General features: G+C 40.4%; 1 protein-coding gene and 2 long non-coding RNA genes across 3 annotated transcripts in view; 2 read left to right on the top strand and 1 right to left on the bottom strand.

The window, feature by feature from the left end:
- Positions 1-19,320, top strand: part of LOC309621562 (uncharacterized protein) — a 290,610-nt gene that overhangs the window by 59,260 nt on the left and 212,030 nt on the right. The gene's annotated exons all lie outside the window — the stretch shown is intronic.
- LOC309621565 overlaps positions 1-19,320 on the top strand; it is a 260,905-nt gene that overhangs the window by 50,763 nt on the left and 190,822 nt on the right. The gene's annotated exons all lie outside the window — the stretch shown is intronic.
- On the bottom strand, positions 733-14,652 carry LOC309621564. The gene is made up of 2 exons (XR_014240092.1): positions 13,660-14,652; positions 733-3,464 (listed from the first exon to the last, which is right to left on the bottom strand). It is a non-coding gene; the product is annotated as an uncharacterized lncRNA (long non-coding RNA).

Here is a 19,320-nt window from a genome sequence, read left to right as displayed (position 1 = left end):
TCCTTCATCTGGTACATAGCCCTCTGCCTTTTCATCTTGTCTATCTTTCTGTAACTGTGGTTTTTGGTCCACAGGCTGCAGGATTGTAGTTTTTCTTGCTTCTGCTGTCTGCCCTCTGGTGGTTGAGGCTATCTAAGAGGCTTGATGGGAGGCTCTGGTGGTGGGTAGAGCTGATTGTTGCTGTGGCGGTCAGAGCTCAGTAAAACTTTAATCCACTTGACTGTTGATGGGTGGGGCTGGGTTCCCTCCCTGTTGGTTGTTTTGCCTGAGGCAACCCAACACTGGAGCCTACCTGGGCTCTTTGGTGGGGTTAATGGCAGACTCTGGGAGGGCTCACGCCAAGGAGCACTTCCCAGAACCTCCGCTGCCAGTGTCCTTGTCCCCACGGTGAAACAGAGCCACCCCCCGCCTCTGCAGGAGACCCCCCAACACCAGCAGGTAGGTCTGGTTCAGTCTCCCCCAGGGTCACTGCTCCTTCCCCTGGGTCCCGATGCGCACACTACTTTGTGCGTGCCCTCCAATAGTGGGGTCTCTGTTTCCCCCAGTCCTGTAGAAGTCCTGCAATCAATTCCCACTAGGCTTCAACGTCTGATTCTCTAGGAATTCCTCCTCCCGTTGCAGGACCCCCAAGTTGGGAAGCCTGACGTGGGGCTCAGAACCTTCACTCCAGTGGGTGGACTTCTGTGGTATAAGTGTTCGCCAGTCTGTGAGTCACCCACCCAGCAGTTATGGGATTTGATTTTACTCTGATTGCGCCCCTCCTACCATCTCACTGTGGCTTCTCCTCTGTCCTTGGACGTGGGGTATCCTCCTTGGTGAAGTCCAGGGTCTTCCTGTCAGTGATTGTCCAGCAGCCAGTTGTGATTCTGGTGCTCTCGCAAGAGGGAGTGAGAACACGTCCTTCTACTCCGCCATCTTAGTTAATGCTCTGTTTGTTGACATTTTGCTGATGGTCATTCTGACTGGTGTGAGGTGATACCTTTGTGTAGATTGGATTTGCATGCGTCTCATAATTCCTTATGTTTTGCGTTTATCAATGTTCTTTTCATTTTTTTTTAAGATGGAGCTAAAGTTACAACTTCAAATTGCCTTCTTGAAAAATTTGCCACGTTTGGATTTTTTTGGCCATTCCCTACCCCAGGACATTTTTTGAGGGCATGAATCATTTACAGCCCTGCAGTCCTTGTGAATATTAGTGACCATTAGCAGTAGATTTAAAGCTGCTGTTTGAGGAAAAAGCCTTAGGGTGGCAGCATTTCTACGTTGCCAGCTCTGCTTGCTAGGGAAACAGAACCTTGCTGCAAGTTGTGCTTTTAGGTTGCAGATTAGAGTGGAATGTGCCAGGACAAACCCCCATAAGTTTTAGCCTCCGTAATTCTTGTCTGTGTCTTTAAGTTGTAGTTTTTATCAGAGCAAAATTGATTAAAAAATGTCTTTTTTTCTAGGTGTACAGAATCTTGTTCATTTACACATATACATATATCTATTGATCTTCGGGTCCTTTCCCATGTAGGTTGTTACAGAGTGTTGAGTAGACCACTCTTGGTATTCCATAGGTCTTTGGGGATTATATATTTTATATGTATTAATATATGTGTGTTAACCCCAATATCCTAATTTATCCATTCCTCACACGTTTTCTTTGGCTTAACCATAAGTTTGTCTTCTCAATCCGAGATTGCCTTTCTCTAGGAAATATGTTCATTTTTATGAATTTTCAGATACCATAAGGGACATCATAGGGCATCTGTCTTTCACATTCTGACTTACTTCACGTTGTGTGATTATCTCTAGGCTCATCTGTGGTGCTGCATATGCCATTCTTTTATTTTTTTTGTGACTGATACTCCAATCTGTCCACATACCACTTCTTCTTTGTCCATTCATCTGATTATGGACCTTTTTTTTGCTTCCATGTCTTGGCAATTTCAATATTGCTGCAGTGCCATTTGCCTGCCTCTGTCTTTCCGATTCTTGTGGTCTTAGGTTATAGGCCAAAAAGGTGCCCTGCAGCATCATATGGTAGCTTAATTTTTACCTTTTCAAGCAGCTCCATTCAGTTTTCGTTAGTGCTGTTACCACTTTACATTCCACCAGCAGCTAGAAGGTACAGAGTTCTCTAAAAGCCCTTCAGCATTTATAGTTTGTAGACTTTTTGCTGATGGTCATTGGACTGGTGTGAGCTGAAACCTTTTTGGAAGTTGGATTTGCATGTGGCTAATAATTCCTTATACTGAGCTTTAGGCATGTCCTTTCTTTCCTTTTCCTTTTTTATTTAAAGAGTGACTACAATTTCCCTCTTCATATTGACTTCTTGAAACATTTGTCATGTGTAGAATTTTCTTGCCTATTCCCTACCCCAGGGCATTTTTTGAGGACAGGTGTCATTTACAGCCCTGCAGTCCTTGTGACTATTAAGCAACCATTAGTACCTGGTTTAAAGCTGCTGTTGTGGGAAACAGCTACAAGGCGGCAGCATTATTACGTTCTCAACTCTTGTTACTGGGGCAACAGAGTCTTCCTGGAGGTAGTGTTCCAAGGTTGTAAATTACACTGGAATGTGCTGTGACAAGCCCCCAGAAATTTATGTCACCTTACTTATGTTTGTTTTTTAAATTTAAATTCTATTTCTTATCGGAGTAAATTTGATTAGAGTGTTGTGGTTTTCTGGCTGTACAGAATCTGCTCAATGATTCATACATATGTCTGTTCATCTTCGGATTCTGTTACCTTGTATGTTATTACAGAATGTTGAGTAGACCTCCCTTGGTATTTGGTAGGTGTTTTGTCATTATATATTTTATATGTATTGGTGACTATATAATTCATATAGTTTAGGTACATGTAGCATACATTAGTATATGTATGTTAGCCCCATAGTCCTAATTTATCCATCCTCCCACCTTTCATTTTGGCTAACCATTAGTTTGTTTTATAAGTCTGTGATTGTCTTTTTCTGTGGAAATATGTTCATTGGTAGCAATCGTAGGATAACATGTATAAATGATATCATAGTATATTTGTCATTCCCTCTTGACTTACTTAACCTAATATGATAATTTCTAGGCTCATTTGTAGTCCTGAAAACGGCATTGTTCATTTTTTTCCCAAGTCTACTATTCCATTCTGTCCATATACCACTTTTTCTTTGTCCATTCATCTGTTTATGGAACTTTTTTTTGCTTCCATGTCTTGGCTATTTCAGTATTGCTGCAGTGCACATTTGCCTGCCTCTGTCTTTCCGATTCTGGTGGTCTTAGGTTATAGGCCCAAAAGGTGCCCTGCTGCATTATATGGTAGCTCAATTTTTACCTTTTAAAGCAGCTCCATTCAGTTTCCGTGAGTGCTGTTACCACTTTACATCCCACCAGCAGCTAGAAGGATGACAGTTCTCTAAAACCCCTTCAGCATTTATAGTTGGTAGACTTTTTGCTGATGGTCATTTGACTGGTGTGAGCTGAAACCTTTTTCACGTTGCCTTTGCATGTGGCTAATAATTCCTTATACTGAGCTTTAGGCATATCCTTTTTCTTCTTTTCCCTTTTTTTTAAAGAGTGATTACAACTTCCCTCTTCCTATTGACTTCTTGAAAAATTTGTCATGTGTTGAATTTTCTTGCCTATTCCCTATCGCAGGGCATTTTTTTTTTAAATTTTATTTATTTATTTATGACTGTGTTGGGTCTTCATTTCTGTGCGAGGGCTTTCTCTAGTTGCGGCAAGTGGGGGCCACTCTTCATCGCGTTGCGCGGGCCTCTCACTATCGTGGCCTCTCCCGTTGCGGAGCACAGGCTCCAGACGCGCAGGCTCAGCAATTGTGGCTCACGGGCTCAGTCGCTCCGCGGCATGTGGGATCTTCCCAGACCAGGGCTCGAACCCGTGTCCCCTGCGTTGGCAGGCAGATTCTCAACCACTGCGCCACCAGGGAAGCCCCCCAGGGCATTTTTTGAGGACAGGTGTCATTTACAGCCCTGCAGTCCTTGTGACTATTAAGCAACCATTAGCACTTGGTTTAAAGCTGCTGTTGTGGGATACAGCCACAAGGCAGCAGCATTATTACGTTCTCAGCCCTTGTTACTAGTGCAAAAGAATCTTCCTGGAGGTAGAGTTCCAAGGTTGTATATTAGAGTGGATTGTGCTGGGAAAGGCCCCCAGAACTTTATGTCTCCTTACTTATGTTTGCTTTTTAAATTTAATTTCTATTTCTTATCGGAGTAAACTTGATTAGAGTGTTGCGGTTTTCTGGCTGTACAGAATCTGCTCAATGATTCATACATATGTCTGTTCATCTTCAGGTCCTGTTACCATGTATGTTAATACAGAATGTTGAGTAGACCTCCCTTGGTATTTGGTAGGTTTTTGTCATTATATATTTTATATGTATTGGTGACTATATAATTCATAGTGTTTATATGTTATATGTTTATATACATTTAACATACATTAGTATATGTATGTTAGCCCCATAGTCCTAATTTATCCATCCTCCCACCTTTCATTTTGGCTAAGCATTTGTTTGTTTTATAAGTCTGTGAGTGTCTGTTTCTGTGGAAATATGTTCATTGGTAGCAATCTTAGGATAACATGTATACATGATATCATAGGATATTTGTCATACCCTTTTTACTTACTTAATGTTATATGATTATTTCTAGGCTCATCTGTAGTCCTGAAAACGGCATTGTTAATTTTTTTCCCGAGGCTACTATTCCACTCGGTATGTATACCACTTCTTCTTTGTCCATTTATCTTTGATGGACATTTTGTTTGCTTCCATGTCTTGGCTATTGTAAATACTGCTGCAATACACGATTTTCCATCCCGTGTCTTTTTGATTCTGGCTTTCACAGGTGACAGGCCCAATTGTGGGCCTTCCGGATCATATGGTGAGTCAATTTTTACCTTTAAACGTGCTGCCATTTTGTTCCTATTATTGGCCGTTATCAGTTTACATCCCACTTAGACCGAGAGGTTACGCTATTCTCCACAACTTCTTCAGCATCTATTGTTTGTTGACTTTTTGCTGATGGTCATTCTGACTGGTGTGACGTGATACCTTTGTGTAGATTGGATTTGCCTGCGTGTAATAATTCCTGATGTTTTGCATTTATCAATGTGCTTTTCATTTTTTTTAAGATAGAGCTAATGTTACAACTTCAAATTGCCTTCTTGAAAAATTTGCCGCGTTTGGATTTTTTTGGCCTTTCCCTACCCCAGGACATTTTTTGAGGGCATGAGTCATTTACAGCCCTGCAGTCCTTGTGAATATTAGTGACCATTAGCAATAGATTTAAAGCTGCTGTTTCAGAAAACGGCCTTAGTGTGGCAGCATCTCTACGTTGCCAACTCTGCTTGCTAGGGAAACAGAACCTTGCTGCAAGTTGTGCTTTTAGGTTGCAGATTAGAGTGGAATGTGCCAGGACAAACCCCCATAAGTTTTAGCCTCCGTAATTCTTGTTTGTGTCTTTAAGTTGTAGTTTTTATCAGAGCAAATTTGATTGAAAAATGTCTTTTTTTTCTAGGTGTACAGAATCTTGTTCATTTACAGATATACATATATCTATTGATCTTTGGGTCCTTTTCCATGTACGTTGTTACAGAGTGTTGAGTAGACCACTTTTGGTATTCCATAGGTCTTTTGGGATTATATATTTTATATGTATTAGTATATGTGTGTTAACCCCAATATCCTAATTTATCCATTCCTCACACCTTTTCTTTGGCTTAACCATAAGTTTGTCTTCTCAGTCTGAGATTGCCTTTCTCTATGGAAATATGTTCATTTTTATGAATTTTCAGATAACATAACGGACCTCATAGGGCATTTGTCTTTCGCATTCTGACTTACTTCACGCTGTGTGATTATCTCTAGGCTCCTCTGTGGTGCTGCATATGCCATTCTTTTATTTTTACTCGTGACTGAGATTCCATTCTGTCCATATACCCCTTCTTCTTTGACCATTCATCTTATTATGGACCTGTTTTTTGCTTCCATGTCTTGGCTATTTCAGTATTGCTGCAGTGCACATTTGCCTGTCGCTGTCTTTCCGATTCTGGTCGTCTTATGATATAGGCCCAAAAGGTGCCCTGCCGTATCATATGTAGCTCAGTTTTAACCTTTTAAAGCAGCTCCATTCAGTTTTTGTTAGTGCTGTTACCACTTTACATCCCACCAGCAACTAGAAGGTACACAGTTCTGTAAAACCCCTTCAGAATTTATAGTTTTTAGACTTTTTGCTGATGGTGATTTGACTGGTGTGAGCTGAAACCTTTTTTTTTTAAACATCTTTATTGAAGTATAATTGCTTTACAATGGTGTGTTAGTTTCTGCTTTATAACAAAGTGAATCAGTTATTCATATACATATGTTCCCATATCTCTTCCCTCTTGCATCTCCCTCCCTCCCACCCTCCCCATCCCACCCCTCTAGGTGGTCACACAGCACCGAGCTGATCTGCCTGTGCTATGCGGCTGCTTCCCACTAGCTATCTATTTTACATTTGGTAGTGTATATATGTCCATGACACTCTCTCACCCTGTCACATCTCACCCGTCCCCTTCCCCATATCCTCAAGTCCATTCTCTAGTAGGTCTGTGCGTTTATTCCCGTCTTGCCACTAAGTTCTTCATGGCCTTTTTTTCCCCTTAGATTCCATATATATGTGTTAGCATACTGTATTTGTTTTTCTCTTTCTGACTTACTTCACTCTGTATGACAGACTCTAACTCCATCCACCTCATTACAAATACCTCCATTTCATTTCTTTTTATGTCTGAGTAATATTCCATTGTACATATGTGCCACATCTTCTTTATCCATTCATCCGATGATGGACACTTAGCTTGCTTCCATGTCCTGGCTATTGTAAATAGAGCTGCAATGAACATTTTGGTCCATGACTCTTTTGGAACTATGGTTTTCTCAGGGTATATCCCCAGTAGTGGGATTGCTGGCTCGTATGGTAGTTCTATTTGTAGTTTTTTAAGGAACCTCCCTACTGTTCTCCATAGTGGCTGTATCAATTTACATTCCCACCAACAGTGCAAGAGTGTTCCCTTTCCTCCACACCCTCTCCAGCATTTATTGTTTCTAGATTTTTTGATGATGGCCATTCTGACCGGTGTGAGATGATATCTCATTGTAGTTTTGATTTGCATTTCTCTAGTGATTAATGATGTTGAGCATTCCTTCATGTGTCTGTTGACAATCTGTGTATCTTCTTTGGAGAAATGTCTATTTAGGTCTTCTGCCCATTTTTGGATTGGGTTTTTCGTTTTTTTTGTTATTGAGCTGCATGAGCTGCTTGTAAATCTTGGAGATTAATCCTTTGTCAGTTGCTTCATTTGCAAATATTTTCTCCCATTCTGAGGGTTGTCTGTTGGTCTTGTTTATGGTTTTCTTTGCTGTGCAAAAGCTTTTAAGTTTCATTAGGTCCCATTTGTTTGTGTTTTTATTTCCATTTCTCTAGGAGCTGGGTCAAAAAGAATCTTGCTGTGATTTATGTCATAGAGTGTTCTGCCTATGTTTTCCTCTAAGAGTTTGATAGTGTCTGGCCTTACACTTAGGTATTTAATCCATTTTGAGTTTATTTTTGTGTATGGTGTCAGGAAGTGTTCTAATTTCATACTTTTACATGTATCTGTCCAATTTTCCCAGCACCACTTATTGAAGAGGCTGTCTTTTCTCCACTGTATATGCTTGCCTCCTTTATCAAAGATAAGGTGACCATATGTGCGTGGGTTTATCTCTGGGCTTTCTATCCTGTTCCATTGATCTATATTTCTGTTTTTGTGCCAGTACCAAACTGTCTCGATTACTGTAGCTTTGTAATATCGTCTGAAGTCAGGGAGCCTGATTCCTCCAGCTCCATTTTTCGTTCTCAAGATTGCTTTGGCTATTCGGGGTCTTGTGTTTCCATACAAATTGTGAAATTTTTTGTTCTAGTTCTGTGAAAAATGCCAGTGGTAGTTTGATAGGGATTGCATTGAATCTGTAGATTGCTTTAGGTAGTAGACTCATTTTCACAATGTTGATTCTTCCAATCCAAGAACATGGTATATCTCTCCATCTATTTGTATCATCCTTAATTTCTTTCACCAGTGTCTTATAATTTTCTGCATACAGGTCTTTTGTCTCCTTAGGTAGGTTTATTCCTAGATATTTTATTCTTTTTGTTGCAGTGGTAAACGGGAGTGTTTTTTTAATTTCACTTTCAGATTTTTCATCATTAATGTATAGAAATGCAAGAGATTTCTGTGCATTAATTTTGTATCCTGCTACTTCCCCAAATTCATTGATTAGCTCTAGGAGTTTTCTGGTAGCATCTTTAGGATTCTCTATGTATAGTATCATGTCATCTGCAAACAGTGACAGCTTTACTTCTTCTTTTCCGATTTGGATTCCTTTTATTTCTTTTTCTTCTCTGATTGCTGTGGCTAACACTTCCAAAACTATGTTGAATAATAGTGGTGAGAGTGGGCAACCTTGTTTTGTTACTGATCTTAGTGGAAATGGTTTCAGTTTTTCACCATTGAGGACAATGTTGGCTGTGGGTTTGTCATATATGGCCTTTATTATGTTGAGGAAAGTTCCCTCTATGCCTACTTTCTGCAGGGCTTTTATCATAAATGGGTGTTGAATTTTGTCGAAAGCTTTCTCTGCATCTATTGAGATGATCATATGGTTTTTCTCCTTCAGTTTGTTAATATGATGTATCACGTTGATTGATTTGCGTATATTGAAGAATCCTTGCATTCCTGGAATAAACCCCACTTGATCATGGTGTATAATCCTTTTAATGTGCTGTTGGATTCTGTTTGCTAGTATCTTGTTGAGGATTTTTGCATCTATGTTCATCAGTGATATTGGCCTGTAGTTTTCTTTCTTTGTGACATCTTTGTCTGGTTTTGGTATCAGGGTGATGGTGGCCTCATAGAATGAGTTTGGGAGTGTTCCTCCCTCTGCAATTTTTTGGTAGAGCTTGAGAAGGATGGGTGTTAGCTCTTCTCTAAAAGTTTGATAGAATTCACCTGTGAAGCCATCTGGTCCTGGGCTTTTGTTTGTTGGAAGGTTTTTAATCACAGTTTCAATTTCAGTGCTTGTGATTGGTCTGTTGATATTTTCTATTTCTTCCTGTTTCAGTCTCAGCAGGTTGTGCATTTCTAAGAATCTGTCCATTTCTTCCAGGTTGTCCATTTTATTGGCATAGAGTTGCTTGTAGTAATCTCTCATGATCGTATGTATTTCTGCAGTGTCAGTGGTTACTTCTCCTTTTTCATTTCTAATTCTATTGATTTGAGTCTTCTCCCTTTTTCTCTTGATGAGTCTGGCTAATGGTTTATCAACTTTGTTTATCTTCTCAAAGAACCAGCTTTTAGTTTCATTGATTTTTGCTATTGTTTCCTTCATTTCTTTTTCATTTATTTCTGATCTGATCTTTATGATTTCTTTCCTTCTGCTAGCTTTGGGGTTTTTTTGTTCTTCTTTCTCTAATTGCTTCAGGTGCAAGGTTAGGTTGTTTATTCGAGATGTTTCCTGTTTCTTGAGGTAGGCTTGTATTGCTATAAACTTCCCTCTTAGCACTGCTTTTGCTGCGTCCCATAGGTTTTGGGTCGTCGTGTCTCCATTGTCATTTGTTTCTAGGTATTTTTTGATTTCCCCTTTGATTTCTTCAGTGATCACTTCGTTATTAAGTAGTGTATTGTGTAGCTTCCATGTGTTTGTATTTTTTACAGATCTTTTCCTGTAATTGATATCTAGTCTCATAGCGTTGTGGTTGGAAAAGATACTTGATACGATTTCAATTTTCTTAAGTTTACCAAGGCTTGATTTGTGACCCAAGATATGATCTATCCTGGAGAATATTCCATGAGCACTTGAGAAAAATGTGTATTCTGTTGTTTTTGGGTGGAATGTCCTATAAATATCAATTAAGTCCATCTTGTTTAATGTATCATTTAAAGCTTGTGTCTCCTTATTTATTTTCATTTTGGATGATCTGTCCATTGGTGAAAGTGGGGTGTTAAAGTCCCCTACTATGATTGTGTTGCTGTCGATTTCCCCTTTTATGGCTGTTAGTATTTGCCTTATGTATTGAGGTGCTCCTATGTTGGGTGCATAAACATTTACAATTGTTATACCTTCCTCTTGGATCGATCCCTTGATCATTATATAGTGTCCTTCTTTGTCTCTTGTAATAGTCTTTATTTTAAAGTCTATTTTGTCTGATATGAGAATTGCTACTCCAGCTTTCTTTTGATTTCCATTTGCATGGAATATCTTTTTCCATCCCCTCACTTTCAGTCTGTATGTGTCTCTAGGTCTGAAGTGGGTCTCTTGTAGACAGCATATATATGGGTCTTGTTTTTGTATCCATTCAGCCAGTCTGTGTCTTTTGGTGGGAGCATTTAATCCATTTACATTTAAGGTAATTATCGATATGTATGTTCCTATTCCCATTTTCTTAAATGTTTTGGGTTTGTTATTGTAGGTGTTTTCCTTCTCTTGTGTTTCTTGCCTAGAGAAGTTCCTTTAGCATTTGTTGTAAAGCTGGTTTGGTGGTGCTGAACTCTCTCAGCTTTTGCTTGTCTGTAAAGGTTTTAATTTCTCCATCAAATCTGGATGAGATCCTTGCTGGGTAGATTAATCTTGGTTGTAGGTTTTTCTCCTTCATCACTTTAAGTATATCCTGCCACTCCCTTCTGGCTTGCAGAGTTTCTGCTGAAAGATCAGCTGTTAACCTTATGGGGATTCCCTTGTGTGTTATTTATTGTTTTTCCCTTGCTGCTTTTAATATGTTTTCTTTATATTTAATTTTTGACAGTTTGATTAATATATATCTTGGCGTGTTTCTCCATGGATTTATCCTGTATGGGACTCTCTGTGCTTCCAGGACTTGATTAACTATTTCCTTTCCCACATTAAGGAAGTTTTCAACTATAATCTCTTCAAATATTTTCTCAGTCCCTTTCTTTTTCTCTTCTTCTTCTGGGACCCCTATAATTCGAATGTTGGTGTGTTTAATGTTGTCCCAGAGGTCTCTGAGAGTGTCCTCAGTTCTTTTCATTCTTTTTTCTTTATCCTGCTCTGCAGTAGTTATTTCCACCATTTTATCTTCCAGGTCACTTATCCGTTCTTCTGCCTCAGTTATTCTGCTATTGATCCTACCTAGAGTATTTTTAATTTCATTTATTGTGTTTTTCATCATTGCTTGGTTCCCCTTTAGTTCTTCTACATCCTTGTTAAATGTTTCTTGCATTTTGTCTATTCTATTTCCAAGATTTTGGATCATCCTTACTATCATTATTCTGAATTCTTTTTCAGGTAGACTACCTATTTCCTCTTCATTTGTTAGGTCTGGTGTGTTTTGACCCTGCTCCTTCATCTGCTGTGTGTTTTTCTGTTGCCTCATTCTGCTTATCTTACTGTGTTTGGGGTCTCCTTTTCACAGGCTGCAGGTTCGTAGTTCCCGTTGTTTTTGGTATCTGTCCCCAGTGGCTAAGGTTGGTTCAGTGGGTTGTGTAGGCTTCCTGGTGGAGGTAACTAGTGCCTGTGTTCTGGTGGATGAGGCTGGATCTTGTCTTTCTGGTGGGCACGTCCACGTCTGGTGGTGTATTTTGGGGTGTCTGTGGCCTTATTATGATTTTAGGCAGCCTCTCTGCTAATGGATGGGGCTGTGTTCCTGTCTTGCTAGTTGTTTGGCATAGGGTGTCCAGCCCTGTAGCTTGCTGGTCGTTGAGTGAAGCTGGGTCTTGATGTTGAGATGGAGATCTCTGAGAGATTTTTGCCGTTTGGTATTACGTGGAGCTGGGAGGTCTCTTGTGGACCAGTGTCCTGAAGTTGGCTCTCCCACCTCAGAGGCACAGCCCTGATGCCTGGCTGGAGCACCAAGAGCCTTTCATCCACACGGCTCAGAGTAAAAGGGAGAAAAAATAGAAAGAAAGAGGATAAAATATAGTGAAGTAAAATAAAGCTATTATAAAGCAAAGCTATACAGACAAAATCTCACCCAGAAGTATATACATATACACTCACAAAAAAAGGAAAAGGGGAAAAATTAATATATCCTGCTCCCAAAGTCCACCTCCTGAATTTGGGATGATTCATTGTCTATTCAGGTATTCAACAGATGCAGGCACATCAAGTTGTTCGTGGAGTTTTAATCCGCTGCTTCTGAGGCTGCTGGGAGAGATTTCCCTTTCTCTTCTTTGTTCGCACAGCTCCCGGGGTTCAGCTCTGGATTTCGACCCGCCTCTGCGTGTAGGTCGCCTGAGGGCGTCTGTTCCCCGTCCAGACAGAACGGGGTTAAAGGAGCAGCTGCTTCGGGGGCTCTGGCTCACTCAGGCCGGGGTGAGGGAGCGGTACGGAGGAGGCGGGGTGAGACTGTGGTGGCAGAGGCTGGAGTGACGTTGCAGCAGCCTGAGACGCGCCGTGCGTTCTCCCGGGGAAGTTGTCCCCGGATCACGGGAGCCTGGCCGTGGCGGGCTGCACAGGCTCCTGGGAGGGGCGGTGTGGAGACTGACCTGTGCTCGCACACAGGCTTTTTGGTGGCGGCAGCAGCAGACTTAGCGTCTCATGCCCGTCTCTGGGGCCCGCGCTGATCGCCGCGGCTCGCGCCCATCTCTGGAGTTCATTTAGGTGGCGCTCTGAATCCCCTCTCCTTGCACGCCGCGAAACAAAGAGGCAAGAAAAAGTCTCTTGCCTCTTCGGCAGCTGCAGACTTTTTCCCGGACTCCCTCCTGGCCAGCTGTGGTGCGCTAACCCCTTCAGGCTGTGTTCACGCCGCCAACCCCAGTCCTCTCCCTGCAATCCGACTGAAGCCCGAGCCTCAGCTCCCAGCCCCCGCCTGCCCTGGCGGGCGAGCAGACAAGCCTCTCGGGCTGGTGAGTGCTGCTTGGCGCTGATCTTCTGTGCTGGAATCTCTCTGCTTTTCCCTCTGCGCCCCTGTTGCTGTGGGGTCCACGCTGATAGCCGTGGCTCGCGCCCGTCTCTGGAGCTCATTTAGGTGGCGCTCTGAATACCCTCTCCTCGCGCACCAGGAAACAAAGAGGGAAGAAAAAGTCTCTTGCCTCTTCGGCAGCTGCAGACTTTTTCCTGGACTCCCTCCCGGCTAGCTGTGGTGCGCTAACCCCTTCAGGCTGTGTTCACGCTGCCAACCCCAGTCCTCTCCCTGCGATCCGACCAAAGCCCGAGCCTCAGCTCCCATCCCCTGCCCACCATGGCGGGTGAGCAGACAAGACTCTCTGGCTGGTGAGTGCTGCTCGGAGCCGAGCCTCTGTGCGGGAGTCTCTCTGCTTTGCCCTCCGCACCCCTGTGGCTGCACTCTCCTCCGTGGCTCTGAAGCTTCCCTCCTCTGCCACCCACAGTCTCTGAACACGAAGGGGCTTCCTAGTGCGTGGAAACCTTTCCTCCTTCATGGCACCCTCCCACTGGTGCAGGTCCCGTCCCTATTCTTTTGGCTCTGTTATTTCTTTTTTCTTTTGCCCTACCCAAGTCCGTAGGGAGTTTCTTGCCTTTTAGGAGGTCTGACGTTTTCTGCCAGCGTTCAGTGAGTGTTCTGTAGGAGCAGTTCCACGTGTAGATGTATTTCTAATGTATCTGTGGGAAGGAAGGTGATCTCCGCATCTTAATCTTCTGCCATCTTCTTTACCTCTCTGAAACATTTTTGGAGGTTGGATTTGCATGTGGCTAATAATTCCTTATACTGAGCATTAGGCATGTCCTTTTTTTTCTTTTCCTTCTTTTTTTAAAGAGTGAGTACAACTTCTCTCTTCATATTGACTTCTTGAAAAATTTGTCATGTGTTGAATTTTCTTGCCTATTCCCTAACCCAGGGCATTTTTTGAGGGCAGGTGACATTTACAGCCCTGCACTCCTTGTGACTATTAAGCAACCATTAGCATTGGGTTTAAAGCTGCTGTTGTGGGAAACAGCCACAAGGGGGCAGCATTATTATGTTCTCAATTCTTGTTACTAGGGCAACAGAGTCTTCCTGGAGGTAGTATTCTGAGGTTGTAAATTAGAGTGGAATGTGCTGGGACAATCCCCCAATAGTTTATGTCTCCTTACTTAGGTTTGTTTTTAAAATTTAATTTCTATTTCTTATCAGAGTAAATTTGATTAGAGTGTTGTGATTGGCTGTACAGAATCTGCTCAATGTTTCATACATATGTCTGTTCATCTTCGGATCCTGTTACCGTGTATGTTATTACAGAACGTTGAGTAAACCTCCCTTGGTATTTGGTAGGTGTTTTGTCATTATATATTTTATATGTATTGGTGACTATATAATTCATATAGTTTATATGTTATATGTTTATATACATTTAACATATATTAGTATATGTATGTTAGCCCCATAGTCTTAATTTATCCATCCTCCCACCTTTCATTTTGCCTAACCATTAGTTTGTTTTATAAGTCTGTGAGTGTCTTTTTCTGTGGAAATATGTTCATTGGTAGCAATCTTAGGATAACATGTATAAATGATATCATAGGATATTTGTCATTCCCTTTTGACTTACGTAACCTAATATGATTATTTCTAGGCTCATCTGTAGTTCTGAAAACGGCATTGTTCATTTTTCTCCCGAGGCTACTATTCCGTTCGGTACGTGTACCACTTCTTCTTTGTCCATTTATCTGTTGATGGACATTTTGTTTGCTTCCATGTGATGGCTATTGTAAATACTACTGCAATACACGATTTTCCATCCCGTGTCTCTTAGATTCTGGCTTTCTCAGGTGACAGGCCCTATAGTGGGCCTTCCGGATCATATGGTGACTCAATTTTTCCTTTAAACGCACTGCCATTCTGTTCCTATTATTGCCTGTTACCGGTTTACATCCCAGTTAGACCGAGAGGTTACGCTATTCTCCACAACTTCTTCAACATCTATTGTTTGTTGACTTTTTGCTGATGGTCATTCTGACTGGTTTGACCTGATACCTTCCTGTAGATTGGATTTGCATGTGTCTAATAATTCCTGATGTTCTGCGTTTATCAATGTCCTTTTCATGTTTTTTAAGATTGAGCTAAACTTACAACTTCAAATTGCCTTTTTGAAAAATTTCCCGCATTTGGATTTTTTTGGCCATTCCCTACGCCAGGACATTTTTTGAGGGCATGAGTCATTTACAGCCCTGTGAATATTAGTGATCATTAGCAGTAGATTGAAAGCTGCTGTTTGTGGAAACGGCCTTAGGGTGGCAACATTTCTACGTTGCCAACTCCGCTTGCTAGGGAAACAGGACTTTGCTGCAAGTTGTGCTTTTAGGTTGCAACTTAGAGTGGAATGTGGCCAGACAAACCCCCATAAGTTTTAGCCACCTTAATTCTTGTTTGTGTCTTTAAGTTGTAGTTTTTATCAGAGCAAATTTGATTGAAAAATGTCTTTTGTTCTAGGTGTACAGAATATTGTTCATTTAGACATATACATATATCTATTGATCTTTGGGTCCTTTTCGATGTAGGTTATTACAGAGTGTTGAGTAGACCACTCTTGGTATTCCATAGGTCTTTGGGGATTAAATAGTTTATATGTATTAGTATAAGTGTGTTAACCCCAATATCCTAATTTATCCATCCCTCACACCTTTTCTTTGGCTTAACCGTAAGTTTGTCTTCTCAATCTGAGATTGCCTTTCTCTATGGAAATATGTTCATTTTTATGAATTTTCAGATAACATAAGTGATATCATAGGGCATTTGTAAGTTTAGCTCAATCTTAAAAAAATGAAAAGGACATTGAAAAATGGAAAACATCAGGAAATATTAGACGCATGCAAATCCAATCTACACAAAGGTATCATCTCACAGCAGTCAGAATGACCATCAACAAAATGTCAACAAACAATACATGTTGAAGAAGTTGTGGAGATTAGCGTAAATTCTCGGTCTAACTGGGAGGTATACTGGTAACAGCCAATAATAGGAACAGAATGGCAGTGCGTTTAAAGGTAAAAACTGAGTCACCATATGATCCGGAAGGCCCACTATTGGGACTGTCACATGTGGGAGCCAGAATCAAAGAGACAGGGGATGAAAAATCGTGTATTGCAGCAGTATTTACAATAGCCAAGACATGGAAGGAAACAAAATGTCCATCAACAAATAAATGGACAAAGAAGTGGTATACACACCGAATGGAATAGTAGCCTCGGGGAAAAAATGAACAATGCCGTTTTCAGGACTACAGATGAGCCTAGAAATAATCATATAAGGTTAAGTAACTCAAAAGGGTATGACAAATATCCTATGATATCATTTATACATGTTATCCTAAGATTGCTACCAATGAACATATTTCCACAGAAAAAGACACTCACAGACTTATGAAATAAACTAATGGTTAGCCAAAATGAAAGGTGGGAGGATGGGTAAATTAGGACTATGGGGTTAACATACATATACTAATGTATGTTAAATGTATATAAACATATAACAGATAAACTATATAAATTATATAATCACCAATACCTTTAAAATATACATTCTGTAATCACATACATGGTAACAGGATCCGAAGATGAACAGATATAGGTATGAATCATTGAGCAGATTCTGTACAGCCAGACAATCAAAACACTCTAATCAAATTTACTCCGATAAGAAATAGAAATTAAATTTAAAAACAAACATAAGTAAGGAGACATAAACTTCTGGAGGCTTGTCCCAGCACATTCCACTCTAATTTACAACCTCGGAACACGACCTCCAGGAAGACTCTGTTGCCCAAGTTACAAGAGTTGAGGATGTAATAATGCTGCCGCCTTGTGGCTGTTTTCCACAAACGCAGCTTTAAACCCAGTGCCAATGGTTGCTTATATAGTCACAAGGACTGCAGGGCTGTAAATGAGACACGCCCTCAACAATGCCCTGCGGTAGGGACTAGGAAAGAAAATTCAACACATGAGAAATTTTTCAAGAAGTCAATAAGAGGAGGGAAGTTGTACTCACTCTTTAAAAAAAGGAAAAGAAAAGAAAGGACATGCCTAAAGCTCAGTATAAGGAATTATTAGCCACATGCAAATTCAAATTCAAAAAGGTTTCAGCTCACACCAGTCATTTCCATCAGCAAAAAGTCTACAAACTATAAATGCTGAAGGGGTTTTAGAGAACTGTGTACCTTCTAGCTGCTGGTGGGATGTAAACTGGTAACAGCACTAACACAAACTGAATGGAGCTGCTTGAAAAGGTAAAAATTGAGCTACCATATGATGCGGCAGGGCACCTTTTGGGCCTATAACTTAAGACCACCAGAATCGGAAAGACAGATGCAGGCAAATGTGCACTGCAACAATATTGAAATACGAAGACATGGAAGGAAAAAAAAAGTCCATAAACAGATGAATGGACAAAGAAGAAGAGGTATATGGACAGAATGGAAGAGTAGCCTGAGGAAAAAAATGAACAATGCCGTTTTCAGGACTACAGTTGAGCCTAGAAATAATCATATAAGGTTAAGTAAGTCAAAAGGGTATGACAATAATCCTATGATATCATTCATACATGTTATCCTAAGATTGCTACCAATGAACATATTTCCACAGAAAAAGACACTCACAGACTTATCAAATAAACTAATGGTTAGCCAAAATGAAAGGTGGGAGGATGGGTAAATTAGGACTATGGGGTTAACATACATATACTAATGTTATGTTAAATGTATATAAACATAAAACAGATAAACTATATGAATTATATAATGACCAATACCTTTAAAATATACATTCTGTAATCACATACATGGTAACAGAATCCGAAGATGAACAGACATATGTAGGAATCTTTGAGCAGATTCTGTACAGCCAGACAATCAAAACACTCTAATCAAATTTACTCTGATAAGAAATAGAAATTAAATTTAATAAACAAACATAAGTAAGGAGACATAAACTTCTGGGGGCTTGTCCCAGCACATTCTACTCTAATTTACAACCTTGGAACACTACCTCCAGGAAGACTCTATTGCTGTAGTAACAAGAGTTGAGAACGTAATAATGCTGCCGCCTTGTGGCTGTTTCCCACAACAGCAGTTTTAAACCCAGTGCTAATGGTTGCTTAATAGTCACAACGACTGCAGGGGTCTAAATGACACCTGCCCTCAAAAATTGCCCTGGGGTAGGGAATAGGCAAGAAAATTCAACACATGAGAAATTTTTTAAGAAGTCAATATGAAGAGGGAAGTTGTATTCACTCTTTAACAAAAAAAGGAAAAGAAGAAAAAGGATATGCCTAAAGCTCAGTATAAGGAATTATTAGCCACATGCGTATCCAACCTCCAAAAAGGTTTCAGCTCACACCAGTCAAATGGCCATCAGCAAAAATCTACAAACTATAAATGCTGAAGGGGTTTTAGAGAACTGTGTAACTCCTAGATGCTGGTGGGATGTAAAGTGGTAACAGCACTAACAAAAACTGAATGGAGCTGCTTTACAAGGTAAAAATTGAGCTACCATATGATGCGAAAGGGTACCTTTTGAGCCTATAAACTAAGACCACCAGAATCAGAAAGACAGAGGCAGGCAAATGTGCACTGCAGCAATACTAAAATAGCCAAGACATGGAAGCAAAAAAAGGTCCATAAACAAATGAATGGACAAAGAAGAAGTGGTATATAGACAGAATGGAATAGTAGCCTCGGGAAAAAATGAACAATGCCGTTTTCAGGACTACAGTTGAGCCTAGAAATAATCATATAACGTTAAGTAAGTAAAAAGGGTATGACAAATATCCTGTGATATCATTTATACATGTTATCCTAAGATTGTTACCAATGAAAACATTTCCACAGAAAAAGACACTCACAGACTTATCAAATAAACTAATGGTTAGCCAAAATGAAAGGTGGGAGGATGGGTAAGTTAGGACTATGGGGTTAACATACATATACTAATGTATGTTAAATGTGTATAAACATATAACAGATAAACTTTATGAATTATATAATCACGAATACCTTTAAAATATACATTCTGTGATCACATACATGGTAACAGGATCCGAAGATGAACAGACATATGTAGGAATCATTAAGCAGATTCTGTACAGCCAGACAATCAAAACACTCCAATCAAATTTACCCCGATAAGAAATAGAAATTATATTTAAAAAACAAACATAAGTAAGGAGACATAAACTTCTGGGGGCTTGTCCCAGCACATTCCACTCTAATTTACCACCTCGGAACACGACCCACAGGAAGACTCTGTTGCACTACTAACAAGAGTTGAGAACGTAATAATGCTGCCGCCTTGTGGCTGTTTCCCACAACAGCAGCTTTAAACCCAGTGCTAATGGTTGCTTATATAGTCACAAGG

This window comes from Balaenoptera borealis, assembly GCF_965194805.1.
Source record: "Balaenoptera borealis genome assembly, contig: HAP1_SCAFFOLD_689, whole genome shotgun sequence".
NCBI classification, from domain to species: Eukaryota; Metazoa; Chordata; class Mammalia; order Artiodactyla; family Balaenopteridae; genus Balaenoptera; species Balaenoptera borealis.
This window is presented reverse-complemented; position numbering and strand designations above follow the sequence as displayed.